The sequence below is a fragment of the Gossypium hirsutum genome, chromosome A10 (genome assembly GCF_007990345.1).
Source record: "Gossypium hirsutum isolate 1008001.06 chromosome A10, Gossypium_hirsutum_v2.1, whole genome shotgun sequence".
Classification (NCBI taxonomy): Eukaryota; Viridiplantae; Streptophyta; class Magnoliopsida; order Malvales; family Malvaceae; genus Gossypium; species Gossypium hirsutum.
The window spans coordinates 108069009-108092780 of record NC_053433.1 but is presented as its reverse complement, the minus strand read 5'-3'; the positions used below and the strand labels follow the sequence as shown (position 1 = coordinate 108092780).

The 23772-nt window shown below is 35.7% G+C and overlaps 1 pseudogene; it reads left to right on the top strand.

The window, feature by feature from the left end:
* Positions 1-126: 126 nt before the first annotated feature.
* LOC107895389 (uncharacterized) lies at positions 127-22312 on the top strand (annotated as a pseudogene).
* Positions 22313-23772: the final 1460 nt, after the last annotated feature.

Here is a 23772-nt window from a genome sequence, read left to right as displayed (position 1 = left end):
TGTCTTAGTAACACCTTTTATGTTTAATTAACCTACAATTACTCTGAATTCAAATTTAGAATAGGATAAATACTTTGGAAGTCTTTTGCACTGTAAAAGTCTAAAAGCAATTTATGGACGTTTTCCATGCCGGTTACTGTACGTTTGGATGCACAATGGGATTAAAAATAATAATAGTGCTGAGATTGGATACTTTGTCAATGAGATTAAAATTAGTTATATGATATTTTTTTAGATTCAAACGTATCTATAACAACGAGGTAAGAAGAGAATTGATTATTAAATATATTAATTTTAAATGTATTTATATATTAAATAAAAATTTAAAATAAATTTTAAAAAATAATTAAAAATATAAAAACCATATGTGTATTAAAAGTTAAATTATTTAAATAATTAAACCATATGATTATAAAAATATTTGTTGTTTCAGGTTGCAAAGGCTAAAAACACAGCTTCAGTCCTTGAATCGTATCTTGAACAAAGGGGAGTTACTTTACCTGAAGGATATTTTTCTTACAAAGTTATAATTCCCAATCCAAACTTCCGGTATGTACAAAATGGTTTTATTTCCTTTAAAAAGTTCTTATAAGAGTATTGTAATGGTCAATTTTTGGCCTAACCAAACAAGTAAAAAAATAAAATCCACATATCCAAATTTCAAATCTATTTATAATGTTAAACAACCCAAAAATCAAAACTACTCAATTACAATAACTAAACCTACCCAAACCCAATACCCAAAACCAGTCCAAATTAGAACTACCCAAACCTAAGCAATTTTCAGCAAAGAAAAGTGGTGATGAACCCTAGCCGTCACCCCACCTTGGCCACCTACGCCACACACCCACTTGCCTCCACCACTCTATACCTGCAAAAGAAGACAAAAAAAAAAGGACAGCAAAGAAAAGCACAAAAAAATAAAATTCTTTGTATTTTTTCTTTGGATTTTGGGCTATATAAAAGCCCTATGTTTCTTGTGCCAGGGGGGAATCGATTGTATTTTGGAGAGAAGAGATTGTATTAGAGGGGATTGTATTACAGAGATTTTTGGGAGAAATCAAAAGGAGAAAACAAGTTCAAAAGGTGTTTGTCCTTATTTTTATTTATTTGTTTTTTTATCTTCTTTCTATTCGTTCGTTTTATCTATTTCACAAATATTTTTAACAAAAACAAAAACTTGCAAAAAAATATAAAAAAGGGAAAGAGGGAAAGAACTTACCGGTGTTCAGCTTTCTAACATCGTGGACGACCGAGAAAGCCACCGCCGAAGATCGGTGGCCGGAAACTGAATGGATTCTTGAGTTCTAGGGTGCTTCTCATTAATTTTTGAAGGTTTTTGGGTCATTTTAACCCCAAATCCGGGCTCTACTCGAGAAGAGAAGTGAAAAAGGCCTCGGAAGATTTTCCGGCCACCGTGGACGGCGGCGCCGCAGTCGGTAGCCGGTGACCAGCGTAACGGTTGATGGCCGGTCCGATGACCGGAAGAGGGGAAGGGTTGAGAGAGTTGAGAGCCTTCTCTCTATTTTGAAAAATAAATGTAGGGTGGTAGGGTGATGTTTTAACTCTTTTTTTTGTTGTTTTTTTTTTAAAAAAGTTTTTTTTTATGATATAAAAAAAATAAAGTATGGTTTTAATTAATAATAAACAAAATGGTATGAGGAAGTAGTTTTAATTAACAATAAAAGAAAATAGTATGGGGAAGTAGTTTTAATTAATAATAAAACAAAATGGCATGGGGAGTGGTTTTGATTAATAATAAAACAAAGTAGCATGAGGGAAGTGGAATCAGCTTTTTTTGCTTGGGACCATGCATGTTACCTTTAATTGGGTAATTTACGCAATTGGTCCCCTCCTTTGTGCTAGCCTTCAACCGGGCCATATTTAAGTTTTTTATATTATTTTAAATTGGCCCTGCAGTCTGTGTGCTATTTCAATTTGTCCCCTTTGCGCGGTATTTTAAGATTTCGGGCATTTTTAATTTTAGATCTCGGACATTTATACGCAATTAATTTTAGCCCAAAATTCTGTTTCAATAATTTGTTTTACTTGTAAGTTATCTCTTGGATTTTGTCTCTTCTCTCAATTAAGTTTCAGTTATTCTTTTTAGAATAAACATGTTTCTACATATTATTTTGATTTCATACTTTTGTAATTATTATTTTTCTCTTTTCTTTTTTTTTCCACGTGCATACCTGTTTATATGAAATACCTTTATATTATTATTACTACTATATGTATATATTTATAATATTACTAATAGTTTATTTTTTTACATTATTATGTATATACCATGTAAATATTTTAATATTATATTATGTATACATTTTATATATATATATCTTTTAATATTGTATTTTTGTTGTTTTGCATATGCCCTAATATTATATCGTTTATATATATTTTTTATTTCTCATATTATCTTACTTTATATATTTTTAACTATATCATGTATATGCTACTATTATATATCTATTTATGTAGTATTATTAATAGTTGTTTCTAATATTATGATTATTTCTAATATGTATATATTATGTATTTACCTTCAATATTATATATCGTATATTTCTAATACTATTACGTTATTACTACTATTATATTATTATTATATTTTTACCCATTACTCTTTAAATACACTTATTTTACCTTTTACTCTTCACTCACTATATATATTGTTTACTTATCTATATATTCACATACATATATATAATTTCACATATCATTCCAAAATTTTTACTTGTATTATTACTATTAATATTATTATTATCTTCACTATACTATCATTCTTTAGTCTTACATAATGATTGTTTATTTATTACTAGTTTTTTTTAATATCGAATATTTCCTAGCTTATTCGTTTTTATCTTTTTATTCGTTTTATTCATTTATTTGTTACCTCAAAATAAGATTTTTTACAAATAAGACAATGCTTGGTGTTTGGAAATTTCGAGAAAGCAGTGCCCTAACTTATTGGGTTGCCACTTTTCTCGTTGAATTCGAATAATTAAGTACCCTTCTAAGTTTTTTTTAGAGGTTTTCTAAATGCAAGCCACTATCTTGGAATTTCAAATCAATATGTCCTAACTTATTGGATATAGCGTTTTTCTATTTCGAGATAGGAATTTCAAAAAAGGGATAACTTAATGTCAATACTTTGACGCTAGTGAATCCCAATTTTCAAAGTTGAAATATTTTAAAGAGGACTACATCTTAATTTTTTTCGACATTAAAGACATTTGATAATCAATTAGGTACCAATTTTTGGGCGTTACGAGGGTGCTAATCCTTCCTCGTACGTAACCGACTCCCGAACCCGTTCTTTTATTTCGTGGACCAAAATTAATGATTTTAAAACAAAGTGTTTTAAAGGTGATCCAATCACACCTAAAAAGTTTGGTGACGACTCCCGTTTGCGTTTTTAAAATCGATTCCCATTTTCCAAAACTCGATTTGAAAATGGTTTCGACAGTTTGGCGACTCCACTGGGGATAAATAAGAGAGTCATGCCATGTAATTGATTATCTCTTGTATTAATGTCGGAAATTAAAAATTTTAAAATTTAATCCTCTTTGCATTACATGTGTTTGTATTATTGCATGCTATATTTTGATCACATTGTATTTGCATGACCGTTGTGGTCACACCCTTAAGTGGGAGTGAGAAGCTACGCCTTCGTGAGGTTTTTGCCTCCGTGCAGGATAGTGGATCACTTTCGAGATACATTCGTACCTATGGTTTCGTGAGATTTTCATCTCCGTGTAGCCATAGGGAAATGTATTCCCCTGAACCGAACTCGATTCAAATGAGCCTATAATGGGTGAGGATCGAGGAATCTACTGGTTCGGGTACCTCAAACTTTAGAACCAACCCCATGTCAAAGGACCATATAAGCCCAACTTAGACATTACCCTTATAAGTTATCATTGAAATTTATTGATATCATGTGATACTGACTATCTCTTTTCTTTTGCTTGCATGTCATTTTGCATTTACAAAGATATCAGTTCACGGTCAGTTTCTAAGTTAGGAAGTTTTATTATGGAAAACGGACTTCTTGATAAAGTGGAAGGCAACGTTAACGTCCACAGATGGTCTGAGCAAAATCAACTAGAAAAGAGAGATAGTATAGCTGAGGGATACATATCAGAGTTGTCAGATTACACTCGTATTAGCGTCATGCAGAATAATCTCTAGGAGCTTAAGGCAATTTGGGATCAGTAGGGCAAAGAGACTAAGCAACTACTCTACGGTAACTGTGGAGACTTACCTTACTTGCTTGATGTTCAGATAGACGAGCACTTATTCAGAGCCCTTGCTTAGTTTTGGAACCCGGTGTACAGTTGCTTTACTTTTGGGGAGGTAGACATGGTACCTACTATAGAAGAGTACACTGCTTTACTTTGTTGTCCCCGGTTTCAGAATGATAGGATCTATTCTCGAGCTCCTTGTGTCCCTACCTTTTGGAAGAAATTGATAATTATTACGGTGATGAGCGAGCAGTGGGTCACGGCCAGAATTAAAGAGAAATGTGAGTGCAAGTACATCTCGTGGGGCGCTTTGAAAAATTTGATTTTGACACACCCTGATGAGACAAAGAAGATAGATGTTTTTGCCCTAAGTTTATATGGATTGATGGTCTTCCCTAGGGCTTTGGGATATGTGGATGAGGCAACCACGGATCTTTTTCATCGACTCAGTAAAAAGGTCACTTCTTTCCCTGTAATTTTGGCCGAAACATTTAGGTCTTTAGGTGCATGTAGGAGGGTTGGTGCTGGCAGGTTTATAGGGTGTGCTCAGTTGCTTTTAGCTTGGTTCTACAGTCATTTCTGGTTGATAGATAGGGTGGTTTGTTAGGTTTACTTTGAGGATTATTCACCGTTGAAAGATATAGTAGCTTCAACCAGGAGAGTTGATGTTCCAGAAGAGAATTGGATAGCGTTACTTCAGAACCTTCAGTCGAAAGATGTCGAGTGGAGGGCTCCGTGGATGATGCCTGGTGAGGTTCTTTACCGATGCGGTAGTTTTGATTGGGAACCCCTATTGGGGATTTGGGGTGCCATTGGCTATGCCCCTTTGCTCGTACTGAGGCAACATGGATTAAGACAGTTCATACCAGCGACTCAGGGGTTGGCTCAAAATGAGTTTGTATATAGAGGAGCCGATTACAAGAGGAGAGTTAGTGAAGTTTCTAGTACTTGGAAGAAGACTTGTCGATTGAGAGGACAAGCTATTAGCCCCGCTACGACACCGGAATACATAGAATGGAGAGGTAGAAGAGTTAATGATAATATCCCTAAGCCAAGTATGGAAGGAGCTCGACCAATGGAGGAATATTTGCAAGTAAGACCCTTAGAGTTAGAAATTATGAAACAGGAGTTCGAGAGACAAAGCTTGGAGTTCGAGAGGAGGATAGCAAAGCTCGAAGAAGAAAAGATGTACTTGAGTTTGGACGTTGATGTTCAAAAGATGGAAGTCGAGAAAGAGAGGAAAGAAAAAAGGAAGATTGAGGAAGATCGAGATGATCTAAGGGAACATTACAAAAAGGCACAAGTAGCCTTGAGGAGGGCGAGAGTAGGAGGATCTTCGAATCAGTGGCAGAAGGAGGTCCAAGAAGAAAAGGCTAGAGCCGAGTACTGAGAGAGGAAATTCCAAGAAATACAGGTGCAGAATTTGGCATTAGAGGAAGAGGATAAAGGATTGAAGACCAAGGTAATGGAACTTGGAAAATCCCTGCATTGGCACCAAAACCATAATTCTACGGTCGAGTTAAAGGAGCTAAGAAGCAAGGTTGAAGCTTTGGAGGTGGCATTGCATGATGGTGAACTCCGGGTTGAGCAGCTCAATGCGCAAGAGGATTATCTGAGGGGAGAGCTACATCAGGCTAAAGAACAGGTCAGAAAAAGGGATCATGTCATTGGTGAAGCCATACCTCAGATTCGAGAGGTTGCTGTGTATGTGCAAGATTTGGCAATTCGAGCTGACGTATTGAGTCTGATGTATTCATCATCGTCGGATGTAGGACGAAAGTTAGCCCTTTTATTAGATAGAGTTAAAGCTTTGGGCTTTAGGACGAAATCGTATTTGTAATCCTCTTATATGTAAAGATATTCTTTTTGTAAATAAAATTTTCTAAATGAAGTTGAACCAGAATCGATATTCTTTTTGCATTCATGCATTTGCATCTCATAACATTTCATCACATCATTTGCATTTAAGGTTATAGAAAGACCCTGATTAGTTAAAGTTTACTTTCCAGAGAGGTAGAAAAGAGAGAGGTAGAAAAGAAAATCTGGAAATCACACACCCCTACGGCACTTGTACTAAAACTAAGAACATGGATCAAAGGTTCGAGGAATTACAAAAATATATGCAAGATCAAATGCAAGAGCAGTTGGCCAAAATACAGAATGAAATGAGGGAGCAGATGCTAGAGGCTCAGAGAAACATGATGGCTGAAATGGCTCAGCTGCTAAGAGCCACTGATAAAGGAAAAGCTCCCATGGCGATCACTAAAGAGGAGGATGAAGGTCCTCCTCCGGGTTTTACTCTGCCTCATATGCCCCCGCAAACCGAGGTACCTCCTAGAAGGCCATCTGTCACAGTAAGGCCTCAATATGGGCCAGTGGATGCTGGAATCCCCATAAATCTCCCATCTGGGTTGGGAAATAATTTGGGTGATAGCTCGATCAACCCTATTACTCTTGATCTGGATTTAATGGAGAAGGAAAGAATGGCCACTGAATCCTCAAAACAATTGGAAGATCGTTGTAGGTGGTTAGAGGAAAAGTTTAGGGTTTTAGAAGGCGCTGGCAATCATCATGGGATTGATGCCAAAGACTTAAGTTTGTTTCCAGATTTAGTGCTTCCTCATAAATTGAAGATGCCAGAGTTTGAAAAGTACAACGGGACTACTTGCTTAGAGGCACACATAACAATGTTTTGTAGAAAAGTGGCTGGTTATGTGAACAACGATCAACTATTGGTCCATTGTTTTCAGGACAGCCTAGTGGGAGCGGCGGCTAGGTGGTACAATCAGTTGAGCCGTGCAAGAATCAGTTCATGGAGAGATCTTGCACAGGCTTTCATGCAACAGTATAACCATGTGACTGATATGACGCCAGATAGGATCACACTTCAAAATATGGAGAAAAAACCTAATAAGAGTTTTAGGCAATATGCACAACGATGGAGGGAGGTGGCAATGCAAGTACAACCACTATTGTTGGAAAAGGAAACCACCATGTTATTTATTAATACTTTGAAGGCGCCATTCATCACACATATGATTGGAAGTACCACAAAAAGTTTCACGGATATAGTTATGGCGGGGGAAGTGGCTAAAAGATCGGCCCCATGGAGAAAAGACAATGAGGTAAACAACATGAATAGCTTCAATTCCAAGGCAATCACAGTTGGACAACCTAAAATAGCTACAGGTGAGCAACAAAATACTCAAAGACAGGAATCGGGTACGAGACAGAATTCAGAGAGGATGCAATTCACTCCTATCCCTGTGACATATCGTGAGCTTTTTCAAAGCTTATACGATGCATATGTCGTTGCTCCGTTTCACTTGAAACCGCTACAGCCACCTTACCCCAAATGGTATACTGTAAATGCTAAATGTGAATATCACGCGGGAATATCGGGGCATTCAATTGAAAACTGCACTGGGTTCAAGAAGGTCATGGAGAGGCTCATCAAAATTGGGGTTGTGAAATTTGATAGTACCCCTGATACTGAAAGCCCGTTACCGGATCATGGCAATCAAGGAGTGAATGCCATTGATGAAACAAAGAAAAGAAAAATCAAGGAAGACATTACTGAGGTGAAGACACCTATGAAGGTAATATAGGAGGAGATGGTGAAGAGAGGTATACTGACCTCTAGAAAATGAGGAGAAGGAATAGAGAACCATTGTGAGTTCCATGGGGAGGTGGGTCATATGATCCAAAATTGTGAAGACTTCAAGGTCATGGTACAAAGCCTTATAGTTAACAAAGAGTTGCAGGTTTCTGAGGGTAGTTATTATGAAGTACAAATATGTGTGCTGGAGAATGAACGATAAAGAACCAACCAACTGAGAATTATTATTTCATTGCCAGGGAATAATGAGGAGGGGTCGCAAACTAGGCCCAAAATAGTCATCCATAAACCCAATCCTTTCCCTTATAAGGATGATAGGAGGGTGCCATGGAGCTATGACTGCAATATAACAATACCTGAGGGGGAGAGTATAGCTAGCGCATCCAGGGGCACGCAAAATGAAGGTTCTCATACACGAAGTGGGAAACGTTATGACGGGGGGAATATCAGAGTAGAGCTCGCAAAGACGAAAGATGTCAAGGCTGAAAGGGAAAAGGAAACTGAAGTACTCATCAATGAGCCGGTAAATGAGGAAGAGGCTAAGGAGTTTTTAAAATTCCTGAAACATAGCGAGTATAGCGTGGTCGAGCAGTTACGCAAGCAGCCGGCGCGTATATCAGTGTTAGCCCTACTCTTGAGCTCTGAGGTGCATCGGGATGCGTTGTTAAAGGTGCTTAACAAAACATATGTTACCCATGACATATCCGTTAACAAGCTAGACCGGTTAGTAAACAACATCAGTGCTGACAATTTCATTTATTTTAACGATGATGAAATTCCACCTGGGGGCATAGGGTCAACCAAAGCCCTACACATCACTACTCGGTGCAAAGGATACATACTTCCAAGTGTACTCGTGGATAATGGGTCTGCTTTGAACGTCCTGCCGCTATCCACCTTGAACAGATTGCCCATTGACAGTTCGCATATGAAAATGTGTCATAGTGTGGTAAGAGCCTTTGATGGAACTGAAAGAAAAGTAATGGGGCGAATCGACATCCCTTTGGAGATTGGGCCGAATACGTATGAAGTTGATTTCTTAGTGATGGATATCAAGCCCTCCTACAATTGTTTATTAGGGAGACCGTGGATACACTCGACAGGAGTAGTGCCCTCTTCATTGCACCAAAAATTAAAGTTAGTGATGGATGGTCGCTTAATAACCATCAATGCGGAAAAGGACATCATAGCGACAGTTACCAGCAAGGCCCCTTATGTTGAGGCAAATGAAGAGGCTATTGAATGTTCTTTCCGCTCTTTAGAGGTCATTAATGCCACCTTTATTTTGGAGGGAAGCAAAGTGCCGGTACCCAAAGTATCTAGAGCCATGAGGATGGCCCTACAAATGATGATGGGGAAAGGAGCATTGCCGGGAAAAGGGCTAGGAAGACAGTTGCAAGGAAAGGTTCAAATCCCAAAACTGATTGAGAAGAAGGACCACTTTGGCTTGGGCTTCACGCCAGACCACAAGCACAAGAGGCAAGAAATAGAGAAGGGCCAAGCGAGAAGAAAAGCGCGTTTGAATGGAAGAGAAGTGGAGTGGGAACCGATGACATTCCCACCTATATCCAAATCCTTCAAATCAGGAGGACTGCTGATAAAGGAAAGTCATCAAGTTAATGCTGTACACAATGAAGGATTGGAGCAAGGAATCCTCGAGGGCATTCGCCCTTACGAACCGGGGAGCTCTCTGAATAATTGGACTGCGGAAGACCTTCCTGTAGTTTTTAGGAATTTTTCAGAGTAATTCTCAAAATATGTCTGTTACTCTAGGGCCTATGAGTAGTAAGATTATATTCGTGAAATAGGCTTATGTTCATCTATAATTATTTAAATAAAACATAACTTTTTATCAATTTAAATGAGTATCGTTCTATTTTTATCGACCAATATTCCTTCAAATTCTAGCAATTCTTATTCTTTTATTCATAGCACATAAACAATCATTCTTTGATTCATTCATTCTTTGTATATTCTTTCATACCCCCACAGGTCCCTAGATATCAATGATATGAGCGCTGATACTACAGCTTCTAATTTCTCTGGCGAGCAAGACATATGTTTAGAGGAACCTCAGGATTTTGAAGATGTTCAAGATTCTGACGTATCTCTCGATCTGTTAAGAATGGTTAAGCAGGAGGAGAAACAAATCATGCCACATGAGAAAGAGGCAATAGAGAATATAGCCCTAGAGGAAGGGAAGGAGTTGAAAATCGGAACCCTAATTGGCGTGGACACAAGGCATAGTCTGATTGAGTTACTTCGAGAGTTCAAGGATATCTTCGCTTGGTCATATCAGGATATGCCTGGACTGAGTACTGACATTGTGGTACATCGTCTTCCGATAAGATAAGATTGTAAGCCAGTCCAACAGAAGTTACGAAGAATGAGGCCAGATATCGTTTTGAAGATAAAGGATGGAGTCAAGAAGCAGTTTGATGCAGGATTCTTGTAAGAAGTGAAGTACTCCGAATAGGTAGCTAATATTGTGCCAGTCCTCAAGAAGGATGGAAAAGTACGAATGTGTGTTGATTACAGAGACTTGAACAAAGCAAGCCCAAAAGATAATTTTCCTTTACCCCACATTGGCACTTTAGTAGATAACACAGCGGGATATTCATTGTTCTCCTTTATGGATGGTTTCTCAGGATACAACCAGATAAAGATGCATCCAGAGGACATGAATAAAACCACCTTTATAACCTTGTGGGGCACCTTTTGCTACAAAGTAATGCCATTTGGACTAAAAAACGCAGGGGCAACGTACCAAAGGGCCATGGTGAACTTGTTCCATGACATTATGCATAAGGATATCGAGGTATACGTTGATGATATGATTGCCAAGTCGCGTACAGAAAAAGAGCATGTTGAGGTCTTGAGGAGATTGTTTGTAAGGTTGAGAAAATTTCAGCTGAAGCTCAATCCAGCAAAGTGTACCTTTGGAGCCAGATCCGGAAAGTTGTTAGGCTTCGTAGTCAGTGAAAAAGGAATTAAAGTCGACTCAGACAAGGTCAAAGCCATACGAGAATTACCTCCACCACGTACTCAGAAATAAGTTCGAGGATTCCTAGGAAGGTTGAATTACATTGCTCGGTTCATTTCACAACTAACCGAGAAATGTGATCCTATCTTTTGCCTCATCAGAAAGCACAATCAAGGTATTTGGGATGAGGAATGCCAGTGTGCTTTTGAAAAGGTCAAGCAGTATTTGTTGAATGTTCCGGTATTGTCTCCACCCAGCCCAGATAAACCATTAATACTGTACTTATCAGTGTTCAGTAATTCTATGGGATGTGTGCTTGGCCAGCATGATCAGTCAGGGAAAAAGGAGAAGGTAATTTATTATCTCAGTAAGAAGTTCACTGACTGTGAGATGAGATATTCACCAATCGAAAAGTTGTGTTGTGCGCTGATTTGGACAACTCAGAGATTAAGACAGTACATGCTATACCATACCACTTGGCTTATCTCAAAACTTGATCCATTGAAATACATAATGGAGTCAACAGCTCTAAATGGGAGAATGGCGAGATGACAAATTTTACTTTCGGAGTTTGATATAGTCTACATAAGTAGAAGACTATAAAAGGAAGTGCGATAGCGGACTTCTTGGCTAGTAGGGCTCTAGAGGATTATGAGAACTAAACTTTGATTTTCCAAATGAGGAGTTGATATGTATAACAATGACTAAAAATTCTTCTTGGAGGCTCAATTTTGATGGGGCTTCTAATGCAGTCGGAAATGGAATTGGGGCAGTCTTGGTATCTTCGAATGGCGATCATTATCCTTTTATGTGCAAGTTGGACTTTGATTGCACAAATAATATGGCTGAATATGAAGCATGCATCATAGGACTTCAAGCAGCTATAGAGCGAGGTATAAAAACTCTAGAAGTATATAGAGATTCGGCGTTGGTTGTTTATCAGCTTAGAAGTGAATGGGAGACAAGGGACCCTAAATTGATTAGTTATCGAAAGGTAATTTTGGGGTTACTTGAGGAATTTGATAGCATCACCTTCAATTATCTCCCACGAGACAAAAATCAGATGACAGATGCTTTAGCAACCTTGGCCTCAATGATCAAGGCAAATAAAGAAGAAGAAATGAAGCCAATTCAAATAAGTGTTTACGAGGCTCCAGCTCATTGTTGTAACATTGAGAGGGAGGGAAATGATAATAACCCCTGGTATTAAGATATATTGTGATACGTAAGAGATCGTAAATACCCTGAACAGGCCAGTGAAAATGACAAACGAACCTTGAGGAGGTTAGCTTGCGACTATGTTTTAGACGGAGATATCCTGTACAAAAGACGAAAAGACCAAGTACTTTTGAGATGTGTCGATGCTGTGGAAGCTAAGTTAATTCTAGAAGAAGTTCACGAAGGTGTATGCGGGACGCATGCAAATGGGTTCACGATGGCAAGGCAAATCATGAGGTTTGGCTATTATTGGGCCACTATGGAAGGAGATTGCATCAGTTACACCAAGAAATGCCATAAGTGCCAGATTTATGGGGATAAAATTCATGTACCACCTCCACCTTGCATATTATGACTTCTCCATGGCCCTTTTCCATGTAGGGCATGGATGTTATTGGACCAATATCACCGAGAGCTTCGAATGGACATCGGTTTATCTTTGTAGTAATTGACTACTTCACAAAATGGGCAGAGGCTGCTTCTTATGCGAATGTTACTAAGTCAGCTGTGAGTCGATTCTTGAAGAAGGAGATCATTTGTCGGTATGGAATACCTGAGAAGATCATATCCGACAATGCATTGAACCTAAACAACAAAACGATAGCAGAGGTTTGCGACCAGTTCAACATCAAGCATCACAATTCTTCCCCTTATCGTCCAAAAATGAATGGGGCAGTGGAGGCCGCCAACAAGAATATTAAGAAAATAGTGGGGAAGATGACTGAGACGTATAGAGATTGGCATGAAAAGTTGTCATTTGCACTCTTAGCCTACCGAACATCTGTCAGAACCTCTACTGGGGCAACTCCATTCTCGTTAGTCTATGGGATGGAAGCAGTATTACCTATTGAAGTAGAAATACCTTCTCTTCGAATTTTGACAGAAGTAAACTTAGATGAAGCTGAGTGGGTTCAATCCTGGTATGACTAGTTGAACTTGATTGAAGAAAAGAGGCTAAAAGCCATTCGACATGGTCACATGTATCAGAAGCGAATGATGCGAGCTTATGACAAGAAAGTTCGACCAAGAGAATTCCATGAGGGAGACCTGGTACTGAAAAAGATCATTCTTATTCAAAAGGATTTTAGAGGAAAATGGATGCCGAATTGGGAAGGGCCGTATGTCGTGAAGAAAGCTTTCTCCGGTGGTGCATTGATCTTAGCAGAAATGGATGGGAAAAGTTTACCTAATCTAGTGAACTCGGACTCAGTTAAAAAATACTTTGTCTAAAGAAGAAGAGAATCTAAGGTGAAAACCCGCAAAGGGCACCTTAAAAAAAATAAAAAACGGAGAGGCCAAGGTGAAAACCCGCAAAGGGCACCTTGTGACCAAAAGGGTTTTGAGTTGAAAACCTGAAAGGGCAGCTCAAATTTTGAAGAGTACACAGTGATCTTGTTACAAAGAGCGAAGAATGCTACAAACTGGGGCATCAACAGAGTACTTGGGATCTTTTAAACACATTTTGAACTCAAGAAATACTTCATAGAATTGGTGTATAGGCACTCAAGCGGTGATATCTAGAGGATCTAACTTCTATCTTGTTTTCCATCTTTAGATTCTACTCCTTCCTAAAGATAGGCCTTCAGATTAATTTCCTTTGTATTCTTTCTTCTTAATTCATTCAAATCCAATTATTCTTAAAGATTTATTCATTTTCCATGTTGCATTGAAATAATGATAGATTAACTAAATATGTTTACAAACGAAGTTTTGCGTATTACTCTGAAATTTCTAGACAATACAAGAAACTAAAATAGGACAATTGTTCGAGAAATTCACGTAAGTAAAGGATGAAGGAACTCGAGGAATTTCTTTCATCTAGTCTAAAGGGAAAATAAACAAAATCAATGATTCAATTTTAAGAAAAGATTGTTTTACAAACATCCTCAGTGGATCGTAGCATTGGAGGAAGGGTATAGGCCTACAGGCTGAGCGTGAATGAAGCTTTGAGAAAAGAAAGGCAAATGAAAGAATGAATGATGACGTCTAGGATAGGGGTCATATTCATGACATTTTGCATCATAACATGTTTAATTAGGAACATTTGACTCACTTCGAGCATAGCATCCTAAATTATCAAGCATAATCATTTTTACAGGTTATCAGAGACGGCGCGCTTTAAAACCTAAAACAGTAGGGTAATAGGCTATGGCATAGCAGATCTGACCTTCATCGGGGTAGATCTAAGATGACAGATCTTATCTCTCTGTATTCGGCGGGGAGCATATCGAAGATATAGTTGATTTGGCTTTCACGTGTTTACGATGAAGCAAATCTAAGATGATTTGTCGTCTTTGTATTGTCAGAGAACGAATCAAAGTTTGGCATCTTCACTTTGATGGAGAGCAGACATATAGCAGATCTGACCTTCAGATGTTTATGCTGAAGCGAATCCAATATGGTTTAGCATCCTTGTGTTTACAAGGAACAAATCGAAGACATAGCTGATTTGGCTTTCACGTGTTTACGTTGAAACAAATCTAAGATGATTTGTCGTCTCTGTATTGTCAGAGAACAAATCGAAGTCTGGCATTTCCACTTTGATGGAAGGCAGACACATAGCAGATCTTACCTTCAGATGTTTACGCTGAAACAGATCCAAGATGACAGATCTTATCTCTCTGTATTCGGCAGGGAGCAGATCGAAGATATAGCTGATTTGGCTTTCACGTGTTTCCGATGAAGCAAATCTAAGATGATTTGTCGTCTCTGTATTGTCAGAGAACAAATCGAAGTCTGGCATTTCCACTTTGATGGAAGGCAGACACATAGCAGATCTTACCCTCAGATGTTTACGCTGAAGCAGATCCAAGATGACAGATCTTATCTCTCTGTATTCGGCAAGGAACAGATCGAAGATATAGCTGATTTGGCTTTCACGTGTTTTCAATGAAGCAAATCTAAGATAATTTGTCGTCTCTGTATTGTCAGAGAATGAATCAAAGTTTGGCATCTTAGCTTTGGTGGAGAGCAGACACACAGCAGATCTCGCCTTCGGATGTTTATGCTGAAGCGGATCCAAGATGGTTTGGCATCCTTATGTTTACAAGGAGCAAATCGAATCATATTTGATTTGGCTTTCACGTACTTACGTTAAAGCAAATCTAAGATGATTTGGCATTTCTGTATTGTCAGGGAACAAATCGAAGAAGCAGATTTGGCGTTTCTGTGTTCGACAGAGAGCAGATCGAAGATATCAACATAGCAGTCATGAGTTTGCAATGAGCAGATTGAAGAAGCAAATTTGGCGTCTCTGTATTAGACGGGGAGCAGATCGAAGATAATAGATTTGGCGTTTCTGTAGTAGACGGGGGCAGATCAAAGATAGCAGATATCGCCTTCCTGAGTTGCAGTGAAGCAAATTGAAGCCGCCAAGTGGCCATTTAAAGAAGATCAAGTACCAAGAAATTAAAATTCAGCGAGACTAAGAAAAATTGGCCATTTTGGAGTCTTTGCTCCATTCTCATTACACGACAATGAGCAAAGAGGGGCAGCTGTAATGGCCAATTTTTGGCCCAAGCAAACAAGAAAAAAGATAAAATCCACATAACCAAATTCCAATTCCATTTACAATGTTAAACAGCCCAAAAATCAAAACTACCCAATTACAATAACTAAACCTACCCAAACCCAATACCCAAAACCAGCCCAAATTAGAACTACCCAAACCTAAGCAATTTTCAGCAAAGAAAAGTGGTGATGAACCCTAGCAGTCACCCCACCTTTGCCACCTACGCCACTACCAGTTGTCTTCCACCAGCACACCCACTTGCCTCCACCACTCTATACCTGCAAAAGAAGACAAAAAAAAAGGACAGCAAAGAAAAGCACCAAAAAATAAAATTCTTTGTATTTTTTCTTTGGATTTTGGGCTATATAAAAGCCCTATGTTCCTTGTGCCGGGGGGGAATCGATTGTATTTTGGAGAAAAAAGATTGTATTAGAGGGGGTTGTATTACAGAGATTTTTGGGAGAAATCAAAAGGAGAAAACAAGTTCAAAAGGTGTTTGTCCTTATTTTTATTTATTTGTTTTTTTATCTTCTTTCTATTCGTTCGTTTTATCTATTTTACAAATATTTTTAACAAAAACAAAAACTTACAAAAAATATAAAAAAGGGAAAAAGGAAAAGAACTTACCGGTGTTCAGTTTTCCAACATCGTGGACGACCGAGGAAGCCACCGCTGAAGATCAGTGGCTGAAAACCGAATGGATTCTTGAGTTCTAGGGTGCTTCTCATTAATTTTTGAAGGTTTTTAGGTCGTTTTAACCCCAAATCTGGGCTCTACTCGAGAAGAGAAGTGAAAAAAGGCCCCGAAAGATTTTTCGGCTGTTGTAGGCCAATTTTGGGCCCTTTTACAAAATACCCACAACCCAAGTTTATCTATACTTAAAACTTCAACCCATTTCATAACCTCAACTACCCATACAAATTAACCCAAACCCCAAACACCCATTTAAGCTAACCTGGTCGGCCCATTTACCCCTTTTACACCCCAAACCCAATACAAAACCCTTAGCCCAACTAAACCTAAGCCCAAGAACAGAAACCCTAGCTACCCAAACACTTAACCCTAGCATTCGGCGTCGAACCCCACTTGCACACCAACCCCCTGCCATCTGACCAGCGCCGCACCAACCTTCTGACACCAGCACTGGTCACCTGCTCCACCATGCCCATCCCCTGCAAGATAAAAGGAAGCACACAAACAGCAAATTTAGAAAAAAATAATGTAACTAATAGGGCTATATAAAGCCGAATGAAAAGTTGTAAAAGAGGGTTGAAAAAGAAGAGAAAAAAACAAAAAGAAGAGATAAGGAAACAGCCAATTCCAGAGCAAGAAAGATAGCAATTTCTTCAATATTGAAACAAATAACCCCAAATCAAACACCAAACAAAAAAATAGAGAACAAAACAGTGAAATCGGTGAGCGAAGGTGATTTACATTCATTCCTTTTTTCATTTCATTTACATTTTTAGGTTTATTTTCTAACTTATACAAATTTAAATATATATAAATAAATAAATAAAAGAATAAAAAAATAAGATTTTTACCTTTCCGTCCACCACGTGCGGTGGTTGGCGCCGGCGCCGGTGGACCTCCGGCGGCCGTCCGATGACCGGCCCGTGGCCGGAGCTCTCCCCTTTCCCCTCTCTTCCTTCTCCCCTCTCTCCCTTCTTTCTTTTTTTTTCTTTCAGCTGTTTCAAATGAAATAAAAAATAAAAAAATTTTAACTTATATAGGGGACCAAAACAGTGCGTTTTGGTCCCCCCATTAACCACTAAAACGGCGCCGTTTCAGGGGTGGGTCGGGTCGACCCGACCCGCCCCAGCAAGGATCCGCGTGTTTTTAAAAGCGGAAGGGCTATTTGCACAATCGGGCCTTCCGTATTTTCAGTATTTTAAATCAAGTTCGGTTTTAATTATAATTTAGCCCTGTTGTTTTGTTCCGCGTTCAATTTGGTCCCCCCTTTGCTACGCAGTGTTTTAATAAACGGGGATATTGCGCTCTTGGCCCCTCAATGTTTAGTGCGCGATCGAATTAGTCCCCTTCTTCTGTTTTTCATTTCGAATTCGTCCCAAATTTCATTTTTAATTCGAATTTAGCCCTTTTTTTGAAAAATTTAAGTTGTTTTATATTACCTTCGTTGTTTTACTGTATTTTAGATATTATTTGTATTATATCTATTACTATATTTTATTAACATCATCAATATTTTGTTATTATTATTATATGATATTTAGTTACATATATGTGTATAATTACTTTAAAATGTCACATTTTTACTCTTACATATATATATATGTATTTACTATTATTATTATATTCATTATTAATGTTATTGATTTTCACTTAGTATTTATACATGTTTCTTCATGTATGTATTTATATAATGTACCGATGCTTTTCTTTTTCATATTATTATTTTAATATATATTATATATTTGTGTATATTATTATATATATTTTTAATGTTATGTATTGTGTATTTCTTACTGTTCATATACTTTTATGTCGTTGTATGTATATTTTTTATTATTAGTTATGTATTTTTTTATATATACTATTTCATGTATGTATTTTTTATATGTTATCCTTATTATTTGTATTGATATTAGTATATGTTTATATATATATCTTTAATATATATATAGGCATATATTTATGTAACATTATTAATATTCGTTTTCCACATTATTATGATATATATATTATGTAAATATTTTAACATTATATTATATATGTATTTATATATATTACGTATGTACATATACCTTTTAATATTATATTTTTATATTATGTAAATATTATTTTAAATACTGTATTGTATATATATATCCATAGTACCACGTTACATATATATTGTGTATATACTTGTTTTCTTACCCCTATTATATTTATTGTTAATACATTTATTTTTATATATATACATGTATACATACCCTTTTTGTAATATTATTTTTACACATATATGTATATATTTTATTTTATTGTTGCTAGTTATGTACTTTTTTACTATCTTATATGTACTTCAAACACTATACGTATAATATATTTCTAACACTACTACTATTTATATATATATTTTACGTATATACTCTTAATTATCTTCATATGTGTATTCATTGTATTCTTATTACGTTCTCGTATTCAATGCTAACATTGCATTTGATCTTGCATGCACGGTTATTATTTTCTAATATTATTGTTATGTTTGTTATTTGTTTCAAATGTATCAAGCCGTTTCATTTGCTTATTTTCATTTCGTATCAATTATGTCTTGCATTCTCCTGAAAATTACGTTCCGGTTTTCTAATTAATTTCAATAGTCAAGGCAATATATCGATTTAACATTAAGTCATCGAGTTCATCGCTATGTTGGGTGAACGTCAATTGACCCGTGTTAAAGCGATATACCCTTCTAAAAGAAAAACGGAATAAACTAAAATTTCTTGTTTTTTAATCGGATCACGACTAAATTTTACATTGAACCCGTATTTTTGAAAATCAAGACAACCTGTGTTTATGAGATACCAATTTTTGGGCGTCGCGAGGGTGCTAATACCTTCCTCGCGCGTAACCGACTCCCGAACCCTAATTTTTCTCTGGCTTTTAATGTAGACCTAAACTCACCCTTTTATTTGTTTTAAAAGAAGTCTAACAGGTGTCCGGTCACACCTAATAAAAAGGATCGGTGACGACTCCCTGTTTATTTTAAAAATCAAATTTTAGCTTCCAAGTTTTCAATAGATGGCCACAATTAGCGACCGAAACCAAACGAATCTTTACGTCGCTACACCGGCCACCGTGGACGGTGCCGCCGCCGCCGGTGGCCGGTGACCAGCGTGACGGTTGATGGCCGGTCCGATGACCAGAAGAGGAGAAGGGTTGAGAGCCTTATCTCTATTTTGAAAAATGAATGTAGGGTGGTAGGGTGATGTTTTAACTCTTTTTTTGTTGTTTTTTTAAAAAAAATTATGATATAAAAAAAGAAAATAAAGTATGGTTTTAATTAATAATAAAACAAAACGGTATGAGGAAGTAGTTTTAATTAACAATAAAACAAAATAGTATGGGGAAGTAATTTTAATTAACAATAAAACAAAATGGCATTGGGAGTGGTTTTGATTAATAATAAAACAAAGTAGCATGGGGGAGTGGAATCAGCTTTTTTTGCTTAGGACCATGCATGTTACCTTTAATTGGGTAATTTACGCAATTGGTCCCCTCCTCTGTGCTAGCCTTCAACTGGGTCATATTTAAGTTTTTTATATTATTTTAAATTGGCCCTGCAGTCTGTGTGCTATTTCAATTTGCCCCCTTTGCGCGGTATTTTAAGATTTCGGGCATTTTTAATTTTAGATCTCGGACATTTATACGCAATTAATTTTAGCCCAAAATTCTGTTTCAATAATTTGTTTTACTTGTAATTTATCTCTTGGATTTTGTTTCTTCTCTCAATTAAGTTTTAGTTATTCTTTTTAGAATAAACATGTTTCTACATATTATTTTGATTTCATACTTTTGTAATTATTATTTTTCTCTTTTCTTTTTTTTTCCACGTGCATACCTGTTTATATGAAATACCTTTATATTATTACTACTATATGTATATATTTATAATATTACTAATAGTTTATTTTTTTACATTATTATGTATATACCATGTAAATATTTTAATATTATATTATGTATACATTTTATATATATATCTTTTAATATTGTATTTTTATTGTTTTGCATATGCCCTAATATTATATCGTTTATATATATTTTTTATTTCCCATATTATCTTACTTTATATATTTTTTAACTATATCATGTATATGCTACTATTATATATCTATTTATGTAGTATTATTAATAGTTGTTTCTAATATTATGATTATTTCTAATATGTATATATTATGTATTTACCTTCAATATTATATATCGTATATTTCTAATACTATTACGTTATTACTACTATTATATTATTATTATATTTTTACCCATTACTCTTTAAATACACTTATTTTACCTTTTACTCTTCACTCACTATATATATTGTTTACTTATCTATATATTCACATACATATATATAATTTCACACATCATTACAAAATTTTTACTTGTATTACTACTATTAATATTATTATTATCTTCACTATACTATCATTCTTTAGTCTTACATAATGATTGTTTATTTATTACTAGTTTTTTTTTAATCTCGAATATTTCCTAACCTATTTGTTATTATCTTTTTATTCGTTTTATTCATTTATTTGTTACCTCGAAATAAGATTTTTTGCAAATAAGGCAATGCTTGGTGTTTGGAAATTTCGAGAAAGCAGTGCCCTAACTTATTGGGTTGCCACTTTTCTCGTTGAATTCGAATAATTAAGTACCCTTCTAAATTTTTTTTAGAGGTTTTCTAAATGCAAGCCACTATCTTGGAATTTCAAAGCAATATGTCCTAACTTATTGGATATAGCGTTTTGCTGTTTCGAGATAGGAATTTCAAAAAAGGGATATCTTAATGTCAATACTTTGACGCTAGTGAATCCCAATTTTTAAAGTTGAAATATTTTAAAGAGGACTACATCTTAATTTTTTTTTCGACATTAAAGACATTTGATAATCAATTAGGTACCAATTTTTGGGCGTTACGAGGGTGCTAATCCTTCCTCGTACGTAACCGACTCCCGAACCCGTTCTTTTATTTCGTGGACCAAAACTAATGATTTTAAAACAAAGTGTTTTAAAGGTGATCCAATCACACCTAAAAAGATTGGTGGCGACTCCCGTTTGCGTTTTTAAAATCGATTCCCATTTTCCAAAACTCGATTTGAAAATGGTTTCGACAAGTATGTACTGAATAGTTTTTCATTTGCAGTGAGATTTATAGAAATTTTCCACCTGAGGTAATCAGGTATGATCAATGTGTGCAATTAGAACCAAAACTAAAGGTATGATATTCGGGTGGGTTAAAGGCGCTTTTCGTGGTGGGAAGAAGGAAATGCAGGACTCTTTCCATCAGCAACTTAACTTCATTCTCAGCACAGCCCCTGTGTGGGACAGGTTTGTTATCTGATGTGCCAATAAGTTTTTTTTTCACTTTATTTAACATTATGTTATAAATTTCTTATGCATGTTATTCCCTTTTTTTCAATAATGTTAACAATATGCCGTACTATATATATGGTACTGATTTTTTTTTATTTGATTTTACTTAGTTTTCTCTGCTTGTCCGCCGAATGAATTGCAATGTGTCAAGTGATTCATTGGGAAATAAAATGACACTACAGTACTAAGAAAATTGAACTTGATAAAATTTGAGTTAAGCATTAGGGATTAAGTATTAATTAAGTTGTCCTCTCTTACCCTACCCATTGCTCCTATTCTGCATTTGCATAGGAAGATAAAGTGTTTGGTATCTGAGGATACTTCGTTATTCTTTTGGTTATGTTCTCATCGTAGGCAATTTTAGTTCAAGAAATCATTATTTTCCATGATTTCAGTAGGCTGGAGCTTAAAGGAAGCAAGCATGTTCTTGGAGAATTCCTGGAATTTAAAGGGAAGCAGGAGGATACCCTCGCTTTGAGGAATATTATTGTGTTTTCACCAAAAAAAAAAAAAGAAGATTGTTGTAGTCTTAAGTCATATTAATTGAAGTAAATTTTGATCGCTGCTTTTGCTCTTTTTTTTTCTCTTTTTCATTCTGCTTTTTCCGTTCTGGTTTTAGCCTTTATTCAAAATAGCTAAAGCATTAAAGAAAGGAGGCCTAAGAAAATGCATCATTAGCATTTATTTTTTTCATGAGTTTTGATTTTTTTTTCACATATGAATAAAACTAATTTTACTAAAATTTAGTAATTTTTATATAAAATTTAAAAGTTTTTATTTTATCAAAAATTGCTATAAATAATTAATTTATTAAAGAGTATATCTTATAATTAATTGTTGTTACCATGCTATTATAAAGGATAAAATAAAATATAAAAAATTTGCCTTCTATTAAAATTGACTACTAAAATAAAATATTATAAGAGGATTATCATACTGTATGTAAAACCCATTTTTATATTCATGATTGTGACTTATTTGTAAGAGAAGAGGTGAGAGGCTAAATTGAAGCAAATATATTAGGTATTGAAATATTTTTAGTAAATATTATTAAGAATGATATTAAATTATATATATTTTATTAAATTGTATTTAATAATAATTATAGGAAAATATGATTAAATTATTTATTATTTTTATTAAATTATATTTAATAATAATCTTATTAAAATTTAATAACAAAAACAATAATCATTAACCTAACAAAAAATTTTGTAAGGGTAATTTGGTCATTTAAACTTTTTTTCTTATGCTATTACAACATCTATTCTATTCAATCAAACACAAAAATATTATTACGGTTCTATTCCATTCCATTAAACCAAACAATTAAAATACTAATTACAACTCGATTCAATTACATCTCTATCCTATTACAGTTATATTCCATTCACTCTAACCAAACATGGACTTAGTGTATGTGAATGCATGGGCAATAGGAAGAGACCCTGAAGCTTGGGAAAACCCAGAAGAGTTTTATCCTGAAAGATTCATTGGAAACTCTATTGACTTTAAAGGGCTGAACTTTGAGCTCATACCATTTGGTGCGGGTAGAAGGGTTTGCCCTAGAATGCATGTGGGTGTTGCAGCAGTGGAGCTTGCCCTTGCTAATCTACATTACAAGTTTGATTGGGAAATGTTACCCTAGATGAACAAAGAAGACATAGACTTTGATGTCATACCTGGTCTCACTACACAAAAAGCAAATGATCTTATCCTTATGGCTAAGAAGATTCATGATTAATCAATGTATTGTTATGGTAACTTATTTGCTGCCAAATCCTTCAAGTTTATACTTTTTTTTCCAATTTGAACCACATTCTTATCAAATGTCTTAGTAACACCTTTTATGTTTAAATTTTCTTAAGGACTAATCTTTTCTTTTAATAAAAATAGTTAATGCTATCATCAATTTTTTTTACTCACATTCTAAATAATACTACAATAAACTAAAGATAGGTTTGGATGGGCGGTGCGGTATGATGCAGTGCATTTAGCATATTTTTTGTTTCACGTGACGTATCTAATTTTACCATCACCGCATTTTTATACTAATTATAAATAAATACACCACTTATCTAAACTCACCCTAAAT